This window comes from Rhinatrema bivittatum, chromosome 1 (assembly GCF_901001135.1).
Source record: "Rhinatrema bivittatum chromosome 1, aRhiBiv1.1, whole genome shotgun sequence".
In the NCBI taxonomy this organism is placed as follows: domain Eukaryota; kingdom Metazoa; phylum Chordata; class Amphibia; order Gymnophiona; family Rhinatrematidae; genus Rhinatrema; species Rhinatrema bivittatum.
Window position 1 is genome coordinate 536,957,575 of NC_042615.1, and position 18,903 is coordinate 536,976,477.

The 18,903-nt window shown below is 43.4% G+C and overlaps 1 protein-coding gene across 2 annotated transcripts in view; it reads right to left on the minus strand.

Moving 5' to 3' along the window:
• HSDL2 (hydroxysteroid dehydrogenase like 2) overlaps positions 1 to 18,903 on the minus strand; it is a 151,211-nt gene that overhangs the window by 66,255 nt on the left and 66,053 nt on the right. The gene's annotated exons all lie outside the window — the stretch shown is intronic.

Genomic DNA, 18,903 nt, shown 5'->3' on the forward strand with positions numbered 1-18,903 from the left:
ATTTGACTTGATTCCTATCCTCTCAATCCCATCCACCATGTTTTACTTATATAGATCCTTAAGAGGTCGCAGGCCTTACAGCTCTCCTCAATTTAAGTTGCTTCTTTCTAAACCCACCTGGTTTAGTCCTCCCCAATCATACTTCTCTATTCTAACTCAAAGCTTCTTGTTTGTTTTTGTCTGTGTTGTCCTGACTGTCTGTTTTGACTACAAGTAGCAGGAACTGAATTTATATATTTCTGTAAAAAGCTGCATGGGCCTGATGCATTATACAAATGACAGTAATAATAATACAGCAAACATGACAAAGAATGTAAGGCCCATTTAGCTTGCTTATTTACCCATCCCTCTGCAGTAGCACAGAGGTCCCCAACGTTATCATAATTTTCTTGCAACTAAAGATCCTTAGTTTTTGCTACCCCCACAACACACTTTTCCCCACCGCCCTTTTTGTGAAGAAATATTTTATGTTGTTTCTTGGTTTACCTCCATGTCTCATGTTATGCCTCTCTTTCTGCTGAAAATGCTCAGTTCTTGTGCTTTATACTTTTAAGGTATTTGAATAGCTATCTTATTCCCCTCCCCCTTTCCTCCAGGTTTATACAGGGTCCCTGGTCTCCCACAATTTTGTGGCAAGCACTGCAAAATTAAATCCTTGCCATGGAATTTCCTAGTCCCAGTGAAATCCCCGCAGAATTGCAGGAAACCAGGAGGGAGCAATAGCTGACTAAGGATGCAGTGTGCCCTTCCTCCACACATCTGTCAGCAGGAGGACTCTGGTGCTGCTTTCATGCCATGTTCGCCTCCTCCTGCCACCCGGACTCAACTGGCACTTTGGTTTCCTGCATGGTCAAACCATGTTTGGTCTGGATGGCAGGAGGCAGCATGAAGTGCTGCTATCTTCTTGCCTCCTGTCTGGAGTAGATGTGTGGGGTGGAGGGGTTGGAGGAGAAAGAGAAAAGAAGATGAGGAGAGAGGAAGAGATTATCAAAGAGAAAAAAAGGGGGAAATGTGGAAGGGACAAGAAGTTAGATGGTGAAACTGCATAAGAAGGCAGGCAATGGGTACAAATGGGAGAGGGATGAGAGACTTGAGGGAGACAAAACTGTAGGAGAGATCAAATGGGATACAGAGGAAGAGAATCTGGGGGAAAAAATAGTTAGGGTGGAGACCAGCAAGATAAAATGTGCCGAGGGGGGGGGGGGGGGGGGGGGGGAAGGAGGCTGTATTGAGATAAGGTAAGAGAAAAAAAAAAGAGAAAGTAAGCAACGAGAAGATCAAAATTAAAAGTGAAAAGGACAGATTAAAAATAAAATATCCAGACACATCAGAATGGCTGGAAACTTTATAATTGAAGGCAGTTTTACATATTAAATAATGTAAATGTTATGCCAACTCATGCAGATATGCCACATAATTGCTGCATCATTTAAAAATCTTTGCCAAACAATTATGAAATCTTGCTGCAGAAGTTACTCAAGCTGCTGTTTGATAACCCTCCTCTAGACTATTGCTATTCCATCTACATCTTTCTGGAGATACACCCTCCAGAACGGGATAATAGCCCAGAAAAGGTCTCAGTAATGATTCATGCAGAGGCATCATCATGTCCTACTGTCCACTGATAATTCACTTTTGCATTCCTCTGGCTCTTGCCACTACCTTATCATACTGGTTTGTGATTTTGAGACTATCAGATCTGATCTTTCTTATTTGGTAGCATCAGAACCTCACCCTTCTGCCACCAATCAGTGCACCACTCACTTGGAATTCTATGTCCCTGATACGTGATTTTACAGATTTTTGCATTCAAAGAGGCCAATGTAATTAGGTGAGTATTAAAACCGTGTGCTGAAATTCTGCGCACAGTTTCTTAACAGACAAGCTAATTATGTTTTTAACTCTCGATGCAGCAAGCTAATGCACTGAGGTTTAAAAAAGTGCACAAACAAGATAATATGTGCAAAGAAAAGATTGCGCACACAGAAATCAGTTTGTATGTGTGCATAAATCATATTGTGTACAGAAAACATGTTTTTTGTGCACAAAGCATATTTTCTGTGCATAAAATACCAACTATAGGTCCCAGCACCAGAACTAGAGTTTGCCCATAGATTAACACTAGTACTGGACACTTTTTACTCCACCTCCAACCAGGAGTACAATTTCCATCACTAAGAAAACATGAGTTAAGCCAGTGCACCTGTCTGCATTGTAGGTAATAGCTAATGCTTTCATTTGCATAAGATTTTCATGCTAAGGTGCTAAGCAGTGCATACAGTTCTATCACATTTTTTGTGTGCAAAATTCCATGCTGCTTTGGGAGTAAAGATTGTCACAAAAACTATGCACACAACTGCAAGTAAAATTGTTCACTCTGATGAGTGCACCTTACTACACTGAGCCCAAATTTAGCTGCTAAACTCTTGGTCATTCCTCAAGCTTAAAGATCTGCAACAGGGCTGACCTAAAAATCAGCTGCAAAATGACAAATATCTACATAAGAACATAAGAAGTTGCTATACTGAGTCAGACCAAGGGTCCATCAAGACCAGCATCCTGTTTCCAACAGTGGCCAATCCAGGTTACAAGTACCTGGCAAGTACCCAAACACTTTCTTTCTAGGCCCCTCTGCAATATCAAATCAAAATACTGACCAAAATTAGATCCAGCACTGAAACTGAGGCACTCCATTTATAATTCCCCTTTCTTTCGAGAAAACTTCCATTTATCATTATCCTCTGTTTCCCATCACGCAACCAATTTCTAGCTCAATTTGCCAGGTTAGGATTCTCTGCTAGGCTGCTCTGCTCATATATGAACCTCACATATGGAACAGTGCCAAAATCCCTACTGAAATCAAAATAAACCTCATCCATTTCCCACCTTTGATTTAATTCTTGGTCACTAGATCAAAGAAATTGATCAAATCTATTTGGCATGATCTCCTGCTTGTAAAAATATACTAGCTCATTACATCCTGTTACTGGTTGGAATAAAGCAACTCTATTAATTTAGCTCCCATGGGGCGCTCTTGAGCAGCAACCAAGATGGCTGCTTAGTCTCATGGCTCCATAAGATCTCAGAGCTAACATCGGGAAAAAACCCGCATAGCTGTCGCGTTTCACTGTCTGAGCTCATTGACCATCTTGAAGGATGGCTGCACCTAAGTCGGGGAAAATTGAGGCTGCCTTCGCGGAAGTCTTGGGCTCAAAGAGAGCGAAATAGGACCCATCGCCAAAGAAGTCGCTTGCCACTAAAACAATGGCATCGACGGAAGTGGTCTTAGCCGAATTAAAACTAAAAGACATGATTCAACTTAACATCGATGCGACATCGGCTATTCGTGGGGGATCTGCAATCCATGGCGCAACAGATGTCAAGCTTTCAATCACGGCTGGAAGATGTTGAATCGCAGACCTCGTCACTGCTTTTAGCCACTGCGCCATTACTTCGCATGACTAGTGAAGTAGAGAAACCACAGCAAGATATACGGATCCTTGGGGTACCAGAAGACGCTGAAGGCTCCGATATGATGGAGTTTCTTACTGCCCTGGTGCCTAAAGGTAAAATTTGATTATCCATTTGGGCTTGAGAGGGCCCATAGAGTGCTGTCGAGGCCTCCATGCGACCCTAAATTTCCTAGGCCCATAATATTTAAGGTACTGCGATATCCTCAAGTACTTTCCATCTTAGCGGCGGCAAGGAGCAAATCTCCCATCCAATTTCAAGGTAATTCGCTCTTGTTCATCCCGGACTTGGCCAAAACCACGGCTGTTAGAAGGAAAGCTTTCTTGGCTTTACGCCCTTGACTGCAAGCCCTAGGGGCGAAATACGGCCTACTTTACCCAGCTCAAATGAAAGTAACTTGCCATAATCAAACGAAGTTATTCCATCAACCAACGGACCTGGAAATATTTTTGCAAACAAAGGAACAAGCGCAAGGAATGGTAACCTGAACTCCTATGCTTATTTCTGGCTGGTGTCCTGTAAGAGCAGGTTCCTTTCTGGAAGTGCCACGTACTTCTTAGGTCAACCATGCTGAATTTTCACTTTCACCGTCGATGAACTCATGTTAAGCGATAATTATATATCAGAGATGACAGGTGCGAAACCCAATTTATCTCATATTTATATTGTGGGTTTTTTCTTATTTTTTCTCTATGTTTGATGTGTGACCTGAGCTTTGGAATTTGGTAGCCATCGGCCTGCCCTGAGGCTCGTTTGATACACGGTACCCTTGATGGAACTACCTGTTTCACAATACCTACTGTTTTTTCTGACTCTCTCCTATAGCTATCTCTTTTTATTTTTCGTTTCTCCCTTATTACTACAGAATTTACTCTTTGACCTCAATCAGAAGCTTTTGCTAACTTTGGTCAGGGAGCTGATGCTGATCGACACCCAATAATGACTTTTTTTTTTCTTTCAATGGTGTCTAACATTGGATCTATTACAGCCGTATCTCTGAACGTTAATGGCTTTTCACACCCTATTAAGAGGAAAGAAATCTTGACCTATTTGCAATCTCTTCATACAGATATCGCTTTCATCCAGGAGACTCACCTCCCTCCCATTGAACCGTTCAAGTTAAAACAGCAATGGGTGGGTCAAGTTTTCTACAGCCCCACAGTGCATAAGAAGAGAGGCACTGCCATAACGCTACACAAACGATTGGGCGCACGTTACTCATCAGGCTGCTGATTTGGACGGACGATGGATCCTGCTCTGAATAAATATTGCTAATGAGTCCTATACTCTTCTCAATCTGTATGCCTCAAACGCCGGCACTCTCCAACCTCTCCTTTTTAGAATATCAGATTTACTTCTGCAAGAGGGAGTCACACAAGGAGTACTCCATCAGAGTAGAACACAACCCCTCCCCCCTCATTGAATACATATCTGATAATCTCAATATAGACATCCCCGCTGTAATTTTCAGAGACTTTAATCTCCACATTGATACTATTCCCGTTTCATCCTCTTGTGAGACCTTCCTCAGCTCCTTACATGCCCTTGGCTTTAAACAACTTATCTCCTCCCCGACTCACAAAGCAGACCATACCCTCGATCTTATCTTTATCAATTACTGCATACAATCCCCCCCACACGCCTACTTGTCTTCCTGTCCCATGGTCAGACCATGCCCTCATCAAGGCATTTTTCACTATAAAATCCCCCAACATTCCGACTCCCACTCACAGTAACACCATCTCTTTCCGTAAATCCTGCTCTACTGATTACTTGATCTCCTCATGTTCTAATTCCCTTAACAACCTAGACCTCATCAACCCTGATGCAGCACTCTCCTCCTGGAATAACATCACTAGCACTATAGCCGAACAAACATGCCCACTCATTGATAAAGAGATACATCATACACGCACTACAAAAAAAACCCTGGTACACCTCTAAATTAAAAGAACTAAAAAACGACCTCAGAATCAAAGAGAGAATTTGGCGCAAAAACCCCACCCCAAAGCACTCAGCCACCTACAAATCCACCCTACATACCTACAGACTCTCGATTCTTCAAACCAAACGAGACTTTTATGCTGCAAAAATCCATGATTACCAATATAATGCAAAAGCCCTATTCTCATACGTGGCGGAACTCACCAAATCAATCCCCCCTCCCATCACAGATGAAGAAGCCAATAGTAAATGCGAAGAACTCGCCCAGTTTTTCAAAAACAAAATAGCAAATATCCTCCTCCGCTTCTCTTCTACCCCCACTCCGGCAAACTCCCCTCCTAAAATTCCCAATACCAATCTAGCCTCCCTCGAGTTAACCTCCGCCAAGGAAATCAAAACCATTTTAAAAAGAATCAAACCTGCTACTCACATCTCTGATACTATACCCACAAAAACTATTATCCATCCCCACGATCACCTCTAAACCCATTGCTGATATAATTAACTGTTCCCTTTCCCATGGCAAAATCCCAGACCCCCTTAAACTTGCTGTTGTAAAGCTCCTCCTTAAAAAAACCCACCCTCAACCCCACCAATCCTTCTAACTACCGACCCATTTCCAACCTTCCCTTATTAGCTAATATTATGGAAAAGGTCGTCAACTTTCAGCTCTCTGAATACCTGGAGGACCATGGCATATTACACCTATCCCAATTCGGCTTCCGTAAGTCACTCAATACAGAGAACCTCTTACTCTCCCTAACTGACACCATACTCAAAAGGCATGGACCACGGGCAATCCTTTATTCTTGCCCTCCTTGATATCTCTTCTGCCTTCAATACCATTAGCCATGAGATCCTCCTTTCCCGCTTATCTGAAATTGGCATTACAAGCTCTGCCCTACTCTGGGGTTTACCTCCTATCTGAATAATAGAGTCTACCCTGTAAAAATCGCAAACTCTGAATCCGCCCATATCCCCCCTAAACCAAGGTGTCCCCCAGGGATCCTCTTTATCCTCAACCCTCTTTAACATTTACCTATTGCCCCTCTGCCAGCTCCTTTCCGACCTTGGCCTCAAGTTTTTCCTATATGCCGACGATGTCCAAATCCTCATCCCTATTCGAGAATCCATCCCCAAATCTCTTACGTTTTGGGAAAACTGCCTTATCTCCATAAATACTCTTCTTGGCTCTAAATACCTCAAAAACTGAACTCCTCATCATCTCTAACCACCACAACCACTCACCGCTCACTCACTGTGATCCCTCCCTCTCCGCTGATTCCTTCTCAGTCTGTGCACGAGATCTTGGGGTCACCATAGACAACCAACTAAACTTAAAAAAGCACATTAACACAACCCTAAAAGAAGGCTTCTTCAAGCTCCATATACTCAAAAAGCTTAAACCCCTGCTCCATGTCCAAGACTTCCTTACAGTCTTACAAGTGACGCTTCTTACTAAAATGGATTACTGCAATTCTTTACTCCTAGGCCTCCCCTACTCTACTATTAAACCCCTACAAATATTGCAGAATGCAATGGCCAGAATCCTAACTAATACCCGTAAAGCTGACCATATTACCCCCATTCTTAAGGAACTGCATTGGCTCCCCATCTCTGCCTGCATTATACATAAAACCCTCATGATCATTCACAAATCCCTTTACAACCACCATCTCACCTGGCTTGATGATGCCCCACGCTTTCGCTATTCCAACCTCCCGACTAGAACAGCTCACAAAGCAATCCTCTACACCCCCACCCTTAAAATTGCACACCTTACCTCTACTAGGGAGCGAGCCATCTTCATCGCAGGCCCCATTCTCTGGAACACTATGCCCCTAGAGCTCCGATTGGAAGCCTGCACCCAAAAATTCAAAAAAGGGCTAAAGACTTGGCTCTTTAAACAAGCATTCCCGGACTTGGACCCTGCTAAGTCCCTACCTGCCCATCCTCTTCCCCCCCCCCACCTCTTCCCTTTGACCCCCTTTGCCCTCCCTCCCTGCCCGTTTTTGCCTTGGCCATGTGTTACATTATTTCATTTGTACAACTTGATATAATTCACGTCTGCCTTCATCCACCCTCCCCCCCCCCGTCACCCCCCCCATGTTATTATTGCATCCTCCGCTAGTTTGTACATAATGCTACCTTGCATATAGCAGTGCTTATTACCTTTATTGTAAATTTGTATATTACGCACATTACTAGTTCACTACCTTTGCTCTGTATGTTCTGTTCATTTGTTAGTTACTTCCTGTCCTTTTTTTCACCCTCTCTCTATAGAGCATTTTGATTACTCTCTGCTCCCCTTCCCCCACCCTTGTTATATTGTATTTTTTCTTCAGTTTTATGTAAACCGATATGATGTACCCTTGAATATCTGTATAGAAAAGCTAATAAATAAATAAATAAATCTGGACCAAGTTTTTGACCATTCAAACCCAGTAATCATCCTCTACTGGGAAGAATTAATCTCTATCTGGAGGAATAACATAATATTACCAAAGACTTTGAAATCTGGTTACCACTTGCGTTTCTCCCGGCTTCCCATGCTATCTCATTGCTCAGCCTTCAATCCAAATCCAGATCTGTCTTATGCAATGCAACTCCACTGGAGGCGGTGTTGGTCCTCAAACAGCAGGTGACAGAATAGGTCCTGCCTAATCAACATGTCCAGTGATTTTATTTCTGTTATTTTCTTTTCCCCAAGAAAACCAGGGGATTGAGACCCATCCTACAAGTACTTGAATGTAATCCGCTTTGAAATGGCTGAAAAGTGGAATATAAATTTAAAATATATAAAAATATAAATAAATAAAAAATCATGGATTTAAAGAAGTTTTAACAAGAACGTGCTACAGGAGAAATTCAAGATGAACTCCCTTCACCCAATCCTACCCTTCACCCAGGAGGGGGAGTGGATGTTTGCCCTGGATCCAAAGGATGCCTATGCTCATATACCCATCCATCCCTTCCACTGGCACTACCTATCCTCATTACCAGTATTGAGTGCTCTCATTCGGTCTCTCAGCATACCAACAGTCTTTACTAAAATGCCTGGCAGTGGTGGCAGCGCATTTCCATCAGGAGGGCATCTGCGTATTCTCTTACCTGGACAACTGACTGGTGATTGTGACTTCCCAACAGAAGACATTTCAACACTTCAATCCCTAGGATTCTTAATAAATTTTGAAAAATCGACTAGTTCCATCTAAAAAAATCAAATTCATCAGGGCATAGAAAGAATTGCCACGAGAGAGCATTTCTCCTGTCAGATCGAGCATGCACTCTCGGGTCCCTGACTCATCAACTGGTATACATGGATCAGACAACAGCCAGGGAAGTGCTAGTAGTTCTACGTCATATGGCAGCATTGGTTCATGAAGTATCACTAACATACCTCCTCATGTGACTTCAGCAATGGGGCCTTTGCTTCCAATGATTCAGCCCTTAATGACTTTAGTGAATATCTTGCAGGAAATGAAGCAAGAGCTTTACTGGCGGTTAGAACCCTACATTCTTCAGGAAGGGGCACCACTTTCGCACTTCCTCATCAGGTAACAATGACAGGCACTTCCACCAAGGAATGGGAAGCCCACACGGCCCCTTCAAAACCCAAGAATCTTGGTTGTTAGCAGAAAGGCAGTTTCAGATCTACCTTCTAGAGCTATGAGCAATCAGACATGCCTTAATGACATTCTCCCATCTGCTTGAGGGAAAAAGCCTTCTAATTCAGATGATCAAGTAGCCATGTTCTATGACAACAAACAAGGAGATGCAGGATCATGAGATTCTCTGCCAAGAAGTGATAACATTATGGGAATGGGCATAAATCACCAAGCAATTCTTCAAGCAACCTACCTCCTAAGAATCAAGATGCTAGCAAATCCCCTCAGCAAGATATTTTTCCAAACAAATGGTCCCTACACAGTCAACAGCCTGTTCAATCTATGGGGACATCCTCAATTCTCTCTCTCCATATCAGCAGAGGTTTTGTTCTATTCTTCCCAGCGAACTTAGATCCACCCAGGTTGCTTTTCTGCTCAGCTGGAATGCAGATCCTCATGTATGTATTTCCAATGATTCTGCTGATAGCCAAGACAATACAAAAACTGCTCATTGCCTTTCTGATACTTATTGTACTAGTATGGCCCAAACAAGTGTGGTTCATGTACCTGATACAACTGTCCATCAGCCTCCCAACTGCATTAGAGGTGGATCCATCCTTGCTAACTCAAGAAGAGAGTTGTTTATTTCATCTGAACCATCCATCTGTCTGACAGCCTCGATGTTGAGCACTTGCTGATTACTCAATTTCCTTTATCCAAGGAAGTCAAATGCCTTCAATTAGAGCTTATGGCTTTAAAGGAAACAGTTCTCAAGCTGGTGGCAACAAAGCTCCTTGGACCAATTCATATCTGAGCCATGACAGCTTCTCTAATATTTGCTCTTGCTTTCTTCTTCAGGTCTTAGTATCAAGTCAGTACAAGTTCATCTCAGTGTCATAACAGCCTACCACATGCATATTGTAGGTAAATCTCCAATCATCCTTTGGTATCAAAATTCACGAAGGGCTTATAGCATACTAAACCTCCAGTAATCAAGCCACCTATTCCATGGCACCTTATCCTAACTGACACAACTTATGAAGCCAGCTTCCCTTGAGTTTCTCTCACAGAAAGTATTATTCATGGATGCATTCACATCAGCCAGTGAACTTCAGGCTTTGGTTCATTATCCGCCTTATACACAATTCTTCCACAATAGGATGATGCTTTGCACCCACTCAAAATTTCTACCAAAGGTAGTTTCGGTTTTTCATATTAATCAAGCCAACATTTTAATTACATTCTTTCCAAGACCACAGGTACATGAAAGGAAAAAGGCACTTCATTCCTTGGACTGTAAAAGAGCTTTAAATTACTACAGGAAAAGAACTCAGCCACAATGTCAGGCCTTGAAGTCATTGATCTCTTACAATCCTAACTGTCTAGGGCCAGCATAGCAGTTGCCAAACACCGTACTGCACATTGTTATGCACTAATAGGCCTCCAGATTAAAAAAAAGACTATAAAGTCTCATCAAATGAGAATTATGGCTGCATCAATGGCTTATCTGTGACCATTGCCTACTGAAGACACCTGTAAAGCTGCAACTTGGTCGGTGTACATCTTCATGCCTCATTACTGTCTGGACAATTTATCAAAAAGTGACAGTAAATTTGGACAAGCATAGCCTTTTCACTCAGTAGTCTTTGCTCCATGGTGGGGTCTGGGTTGCTTATTCAGTAAATGCTCCGTTGCAATCCTCAACTTGGGATTCCCCATTTGTCATGACTAATTCAGCCCTGCTTGTCGATGGGGAAAGCAAGTTTGTTTACTTTAAATGATGTTCTAAATAGACAGAAGGATGAATTAGCCATGTTAAATACCCACCTGCCTTGGAAAGTTGATTACTTAGACTTAGTTCTAAAATTGACATGAGGAGCTCACTTGGCAACACCTGTGCGAGAACTCCTGTACATGCTCAGTAGAGCAAAAAAAAAAAATCTGTTTGGTACTATCAGTCGATGTCGCCAATTAATTCTGCTGTCTACGGAGAATACCATTTATAATAAGTAAACTTGTTTTATAATAAGAAACCTTTCCAGATATTTTTCTCTGTTCTCCTCTTTGATATTCTTTGTACCTTTTGAATGCTAAACTTTCTGCCCTATCTTTTCAGTCACCTCTTTTGAAAACCCTACTAAATTTTAGAAAACAAGACCATAAGAATTGCCATACCAGGTCAGACCAAGGTCCATCAACCCTAGCTTTCTGTCTCAGACAGTGACCAATTCAAGTTGCAAGTACCAGACAGATCCCATAAAGTAGATCTAATTCCTGTTGCTCATTCCAGGAATAACAATAGCTTTCTTTAGTCTACCTGGCTAACAATGTGCTATGGATTTTTCCTCCAGGACCTTGTCCAGACAGACCTCTTTTAAACTTCTCTTTACTAAGCACCTTGATCACTAATGGGCCAATACAGTACAGTGTGCTCCGATGGAGCGCAGTGTTAACCCGCCATTGGGCATGCGTTTTCCCTTACCCCTTATTCAGTAAGGGGCCGAAAACGCGCGTCCAATCCCCCGAACCTAATAGCGCCCGCAACATGCAAATGCATGTTGATGGCCCTATTAGGTATTCCCGCGCAATTCAGAAAACAAAATGTGCAGCCAAGCTGCACATTTTGCTTTCAGAAATTGCCTATCCAAAGGTAGGCGCTAATTTCTTCGGGCACCCTCTGACTTAATATCATGGCGATATTAAGTCAGAGGTCCCAAAACTTTCCAAAAGTAAAAAAAAAAAAAAAATTTTTAAGTCGGCCCGCAGCTGTCGGGTCAAAAACCGGACACTCAATTTTGCCGGCGTCCGGTTTCCGAGCCCGTGGCTGTCAGCGGGCTCGAGAACCGACGCCAGCAAAATTGAGCGTCGGCTGTCAAACCCGCTGACAGCCGCCGTTCTGGTCCAAAAGGAGGCGCTAGGTACGCGCTAGTGTCCCTAGCGCCTCCTTTTACCTGGTTTTACCGCCGAGCCTAATTAGCATACTGAATCGCACGCACAGGAAAGCGGGCGTTCGCCCGCTCTCCCGTGGACTTTACTGAATCGGCCCGATACTCTGGCAACAGATTCCACAGCTTGATTGTGTGCTAAATGATATTTTCCACTGTATTCCCCATTCCTTTTTGGATCATTCCTAATATTTTATTTGCTTTTTAGACCACCACCATCACAAGTCCACAAGGACTCCCAGATCTTTTTCCTGGGTAGTGACTCCCAATACAGAAACCTAGCATAGTATTTGGGATTATTTTTTGCTATGTGCATCACTTTGCACTTTTCCACACTAAATTTCATCTGCCATTCATTTGCCCAGTCTCCATGTCACAAGGTCCTTCTGCAATTTCTTGCAAGTTGCAGTTGTTTTAACAAATTTGAATAATTTTGTGTCATCTGAAAATCTGGAAACTTACTCATTGTTCCCTTTTCCAAATCATTTCTGGAGATGTTAAACAGCACAAGTCCCAGTACCAAATCGCTGTGGTTTTCCACTAAAACTTCCTTCATTTGGGAAACTGACCAATTAGTTCTACTCTGTTTCCAGACAATCCACAATAGAATACTGCCTCCTATTCCATGACTTTGTAAATTCCTGAGGAGTCTCTCATGGGGTACTTTGTCAAATGCCTTCTGAAAATCCAAATACACTATATCAACTGACTCACCTTTATCTACACCTTGAAAAAATTCTAAAAGACTGATAAATCAAGACTTCCTCTTACTAAAACCTTATTGACTCTTCCCCATTAAACCATGCCTATTATGGCCAGTGATTTTATTTTTAAGAATGGTTTCTACCATTTTGCCTGGCATCGACATCAGGCTCACTGGTCTATAGTTTCCCAGATCACCCCTGGAGACCTTTTAAACAATCATGGTTGTTTTAAATGATAGGTTGCAGAGTACTACTAACAGGTTAGCAATTTCATGTTTTAGTTCTTTTAGAATTCTGGTGTAAATTCCATCTGGTCCCAGTGATTTCTAACTCTTTAATTTGTCAATCTGATCTATTACATCCTCATTATCAGATATTTGTTTTAGTTGCTCAGAATATCCACTAATAAAGAATGCTTCAGGTATTGGTGTGTTTCCAATATATTCTGCGGCAAAGAATTAATTCAGCTTTTCTGCTATTTCCTTTTCCTCCCTGATACTCCTTTTGCCCCTCGGTTACATAACGCCCAACTAACTCTCTCCCAGGCCTCTTGCTTCAAATGTCCTTGAAAACATTTCTGTAATGTTTGGCTGGCTGTGAGAAGGCCCTGTGACCAGTCGCACTCACTCTCGGCTATCCCTGCGGTAAGGATGCCATCTTGCCTCCTCCATGGTTGCTCCTAGGTGTGCACACACAGCGTGTCCTGAAGGACAGACTCCACAACAGGAAACCTCACACAGCCCCATGAGATGATGGCTATTTAAATTCCCCAGCTGATCCTAACCGATGCCTCAGCAACAGGTCCTCCTGCCTTCTCTGCAGTGCGTGTTTCTAGTTCCCTGTGCCTTGCCTCGTAGTTCTGTTGTCTTGCCTTGCCCTAGTCCTTGGAGTCTTGTCCATCTTGCCCTGTCTTGTTCCTTAGTATCTTGTCTCTGCCTGTCTTGGCCTGATTCTTCAGGTCTGACTTCTGCCTTGGATTCTGACTTCGTTCCTGGATTGCCACCTGCCCTGACTCTTGGCCTGGACCTGGATATTTGTCTACTCGCTGCCTGCCCTGACCTCTTGGCCTGGACAATGTCTGCTCACTACTTGCCCTGACCACTGCCCATTTCTGGACTCTCACTGACCGCTCCTTAAAAAAAAGGACACTTCTAAGCCCTGCCAGCCCCTGATACCCAAACAAACTCAACCTACAATGAATGGGGCTGATATAGGTGAAGCTTCAGTCCCAGTAGGCACTTTCCACTACTTCCCGGTGTGGGCCCAGTAGGGTCACCTACTATGCTATGTCAACCACGCCACAGCTGACAGGATCTATTAGGTTTTGCTTCACTGGCAAGCTTTCTCTCGTCTATCCTGGCCTGTCCAGTGACTGTTTTATATCTAACTTGCCAATGCTTATGCTCTTGGCTATTTTCATCATTTGAGTTGGCTTTCAATTGTTTGAACAATGCCTTTTTAGCTTTAACTGCCGCCTTTACCTCACAATTAAAGCACACTGGCAATCATTTGTTTTTCCTTCAACAACTTTTTAATGCATGGAATACATTTTATCTGGGCTTCCAAAATGGTATTTTTGAGAAATGTCCATGCCTCATTCAAACTTTTAACTCTTGCAGCTACTCCATTTAGTTTTTTTTGCTAATTTCCTCATTCTGTCAGGTTTCATTTTTAAAGTTATACGATACTCTAGTAGTTTTACTTCATGTTTCCCTCCAGTGATTATGTCAAATTTGATTGCATTATGATCGCCATTACTTAGTGGCCCCAACACAGTAACCCTTGCACCAAGTCATGCCTTTCACTGAGGAATAGATCTAAAGTAGCTGAACCTTTCATCAGTCCTAGGACAAGCTGCTCCGTGAAGCAGTTACTTATGATATCTAGAAACTTAACCTCTCTAGTATGTCCCAATGAGACTCTGACTCAGTCAATACCAGGGCAATTGAAATCCCCCATTATGTTGCCAAACTGATTTGCTTTTTTAATTTCAGCTAGCATTACACAGTCTGTTTTCTTCATGCTGTACTCTTACCTATCACACATGGAATTTCTATCTATAAGGATTCCATAGTGCATTTTGTTTGCTGCAGGATTATCATCTTTCCATACCATAAATTCTTACATCTTCACTACCTCCATGCGCAAAACAAAAGACCTTGGGGGCCGATGCAATATTGTTCGCGGATGCAATATTGTTCAGCGCCCGCTTTCTTACAAATTAGGAAAGAAAATAAGAAAAGGGTGGAGGGGTAGCACTATTTTTAAAAGATGATAATCCTGCAGCAAACAAAATGCACTATGGAATCCTTATAGATAGAAATTCCATGTGTGATAGGTAAGAGTACAGCATGAAGAAAACAGACTGTGTAATGCTAGCTGAAATTTAAAAAGCTTCCAATGATTCTCATTTATATCTTTCTTTTCCTGCAATTCAGCCCTGTTCACATCATCTCTGCCTTAGGTACAGACTGAGCTACGTGCTCATTTTATAACAGGTGTGCCCTATTCTGGTCCTGGAGGACTATAAATGGAAAACTAAACTGATTTCCAGCCCTCCAGGACCAGATTGAACATCCCTGTTTTACAGTAAAGTCTAGTGGGCCTGCCAGACAGCACCACTGGAATTAGGTCTGTGAAAAACTACATTCTGCTCTATCAGTCAAAAGTGGGTCACTGCTGTTCTTTCATTTTACCAAAGGAGATGGAGATGTAGACTGAATAACAGAAGTAATCAATGAAGGCTGTCAGCATTTGTATTTCCTCTATTCTGCTTATGGAGAAATTACTACTTACCTGATAATTTCCTTGCCTCTAAGGAAGGTAGGCAATCCCCACAAGTGGGTTATGCACCTTTACCAGCAGATGGAGATGGAGTAAAAGATGACATCATGGATATACAACCCTGCCACAACATCAGCTCGCCAGTATTCTCCGAAAAAGCCAAACTGTGGACAAACTGAAAATACTTGAACATGCTTATTAACAATCAACCACTCATGCGTCTAACCAAAAGGGAACACTGAGCTCAGCCAAAAGAATTAACAGTCACTAAACTGAGGGGCTGGTTAAGCCACTTACCAGCCTTAAATGAAAAACAAGAACACTCTGCAATGTCTGCACCTACAGGGCAAACCAAAGGAAAAAATCAGCAGCCGAGGGCGGGTCAGGGATTGGCCTGCCTTCCTTACCAGAAAGGAAATTAGCAGGTATGTAGTAATTTTGCCTCTCTCTGCACTCAGGCAGGCCAATCCCCACAAGTGGGATGTACAAAGCTACTCCTGAACAGGGCAGGAGGCTGCCTGCGGTCCAGCCAATACCACCTGCGCAAACACGGCATCCTCCTAAGCCCGAACATCCAAGCGGTAAATCTTGACAGGAGGCAATAATCTAATTTCTGCCCACGATACTGCCTGAGCCCTCGTGGAACGGAGCCTAATCTGCTTCAGAAAAGGAATCTTGGGATCCATATAGGCAGCTGTGATGACTTCCTTAACCCAATGAGCTGTAGTTGCCCGCGTCGCCTGTTTACCGCCACCATGGAGCACGAATAAGCTATCAGACTTCCAGACAGATTTAGCAACCTCCAAGTAATACAGCAAATGACGTTTGACATCCAAGGTATGTAAAAAAACTATACTCTCTTATCTCTGGCCAACATGGGCAGAGAAATGGATTGTTTCCAATGAAACTCTGAAACCACTTTTGGCAAAAAAAGGTCAATTAGAAGCTGTACTGCTCCTGGAGTCATACGCAGAAAAGGCTCATGGCAAGAAAGCCTACAGCTCAGAAACCAGATGTGCAGAACAAATTGCCACTAGAAAAACTGTCATCAAGGTAATCAGCCTCAAGGAAATCTACGTAGCGGCCAAAAAGTCAGACTCGCTAAGAAATTCAGGACCAGAATAAGGTCACACAGAGGTACTGGCAGTTGCAAGGGAGGACAAAGATGCTTAACTCCCTTCAAGAACTGGGACACATCAGGATGGGAACACAAAAGTCCACCATTGACTCACCCCCTATAACAAGCGAGGGCTGCCACTTGAACCTTCAAGGTGTTAAGGGCCAAACCTTTATGCAGTCCTTCTTGTAAAAATTCCAAAATCAATGGAATATCCACTTTGAGAGGCTGAGAACCTCACTCTGTACACCAGGCCAGAGTCGTAGAAAATTTCCTGGCCTGAAGTAAAGTGGAAATCACTGCAAGCGAATAACCATGCTTCAACAACCTAGCCCTCTCAAGGGCCAAACTGTAAGACAAAATAGACTTGGATCTTCATGAAGAATGGGTCTCTGCCCCAACAGACCTTCCCAAGGAGGCAGTCTGAGGGGACTGCCCACCAGTAATCTCTACAGATCAGTATACCACGGCCTCCGGAGCCAATCCAGAGCTACCAAAAGTATGATGTTGACCTGACTTGCAATCTTCTGAACGATCCTATCAGAGGCCAGAAAGGGAAGAAATACAGCAGGGTCCACACAGCTACATGTGAACGAGATCATTGACGCCCAGCACTTTCGGATCCCATCTGTTACTGAAAAACCGAAGAACTTTTGTGTTGTCGGAAGTTGCCAGCAAGTCTAAGTATGGACAGCCCCAGCGCTCCACTATGAGCTGAAAAGCTGACTCTGCTAACTCCCACTCTCCTGGGTCCAAGCTGTTCCTGCTAAGAAACTCAGCCCGTACGCTGTCCTTTCTGGCAATGGGGAAGGCGGATATGCCTAGCAGATGTTGCTCTGCCCATACCATGAGCGCATCTATCCCTTCTGACATCTATTGACTTCTGGTGCCACCCTGATGATTGGTGTAGGCCAACATTGTCACGTTGTCTGACATTATCCGGAAAGCTCAAGCCTCTAAATGCTCAATGAACTGCAAGCACACCAGCCATACCACCCGTGCTTCCAATCAGCTGATGTTTCACTGTTGTTCCTTGGCACTCCAGCGACCTTGCACCATCAACTCCTGACAGTGAGCCCCCCAATCCATAAGGCTCACATCTGTCGTGAGCACTAATCAATCCAGCATCACCAAAGAAACACCTTTCCTGAGATGACCCGTCTGCAACCACCACTACAATTGTATGCTCACCTCCAATGGTAAGAGAAGCCTCACCATGTATTCCTGTGACTGCGGACTTCAGCGGGAAAGCAACATGCATTGAAGAGGTCGCATATGTGCCCCCGCCTAAGGAACAACTTCCAACTTGGCTGCCATCAAACCTAGGACCTGAAGATAAGGGTTTGAACTTGAGTAATGAACTTCTGAAATTGATGCTCTGGCAGAAACTCTGGCCTGCTTCATATCGAAATGAATGCCAAGATATTCCAGCATCTGAGATGGCTGTAAACTTCTCCTCGCCAAGTTTACCACCCAGTCTAGATCCCGCAGTAAGAGGACCACTTTGTGAGAGGCCTAGTGACTTTCTTCTATGTTCCTGGCTCAAATCAACCAGTCATACAGATATGGGTGAACGAGGATGTCGTCCTTGTGCAAGGTTGTCGCTACTACCACCATGACCTTGGAGAAGTCGTCAGCTCAAAAGGCAAGGCCTTAAACTGCTAATGATGTCCCTGAATGGCAAACCTTAGGAACTGTTGATGTTCCCAGCGAATGGGAATATGCAGATATGCCTCTGTCAGATCCAGACTTGAAGTATTCCCTGATTGTGCTGCCATTATTATGGAGTATACAGTCTCCATTCAGAAATGAGTGACCTGCAAATGATGATAGACTCCTTTGAGATCCACAATGGGTCGAAAGGACCCCTCTTTCTTGGCTATGGCAAAATAGATGGAATACCGACCAGTATTTTGTTGCAATTCAGGAACAGGAATTACAGCCTTCAGCAAAGGTCTTTCTCAACGTAGTTTCTACTGCTACCCTCTTCTGAGAGGAGTTGCGCAGAGAGAACATAAAGGCATCTGGAGGAATGCCAAGAAATTCTAGAGCACAGCCATCCCGAATCATTTCCAGGACCCACTGGTCCGATGTGATCTGGACCCACCTCTGATAAAAGTGAGACAGACTGTCGACTATCTCCTGCACCAACAGATGAGCCCACAAACTGTCATTGGGAAGATTGAGAAGCTCCAATGCCAGAGCCCACATCCTTCCAAGGCCTTCTGGGACAAAAGAAATGAGACTTAATGAAGGGATAGGGTCTCAGAGGATTCTCCCCTATAAGGACAAAATCGCCTGAAATCTTGAGTGTCCATTTGCCTGAAAAG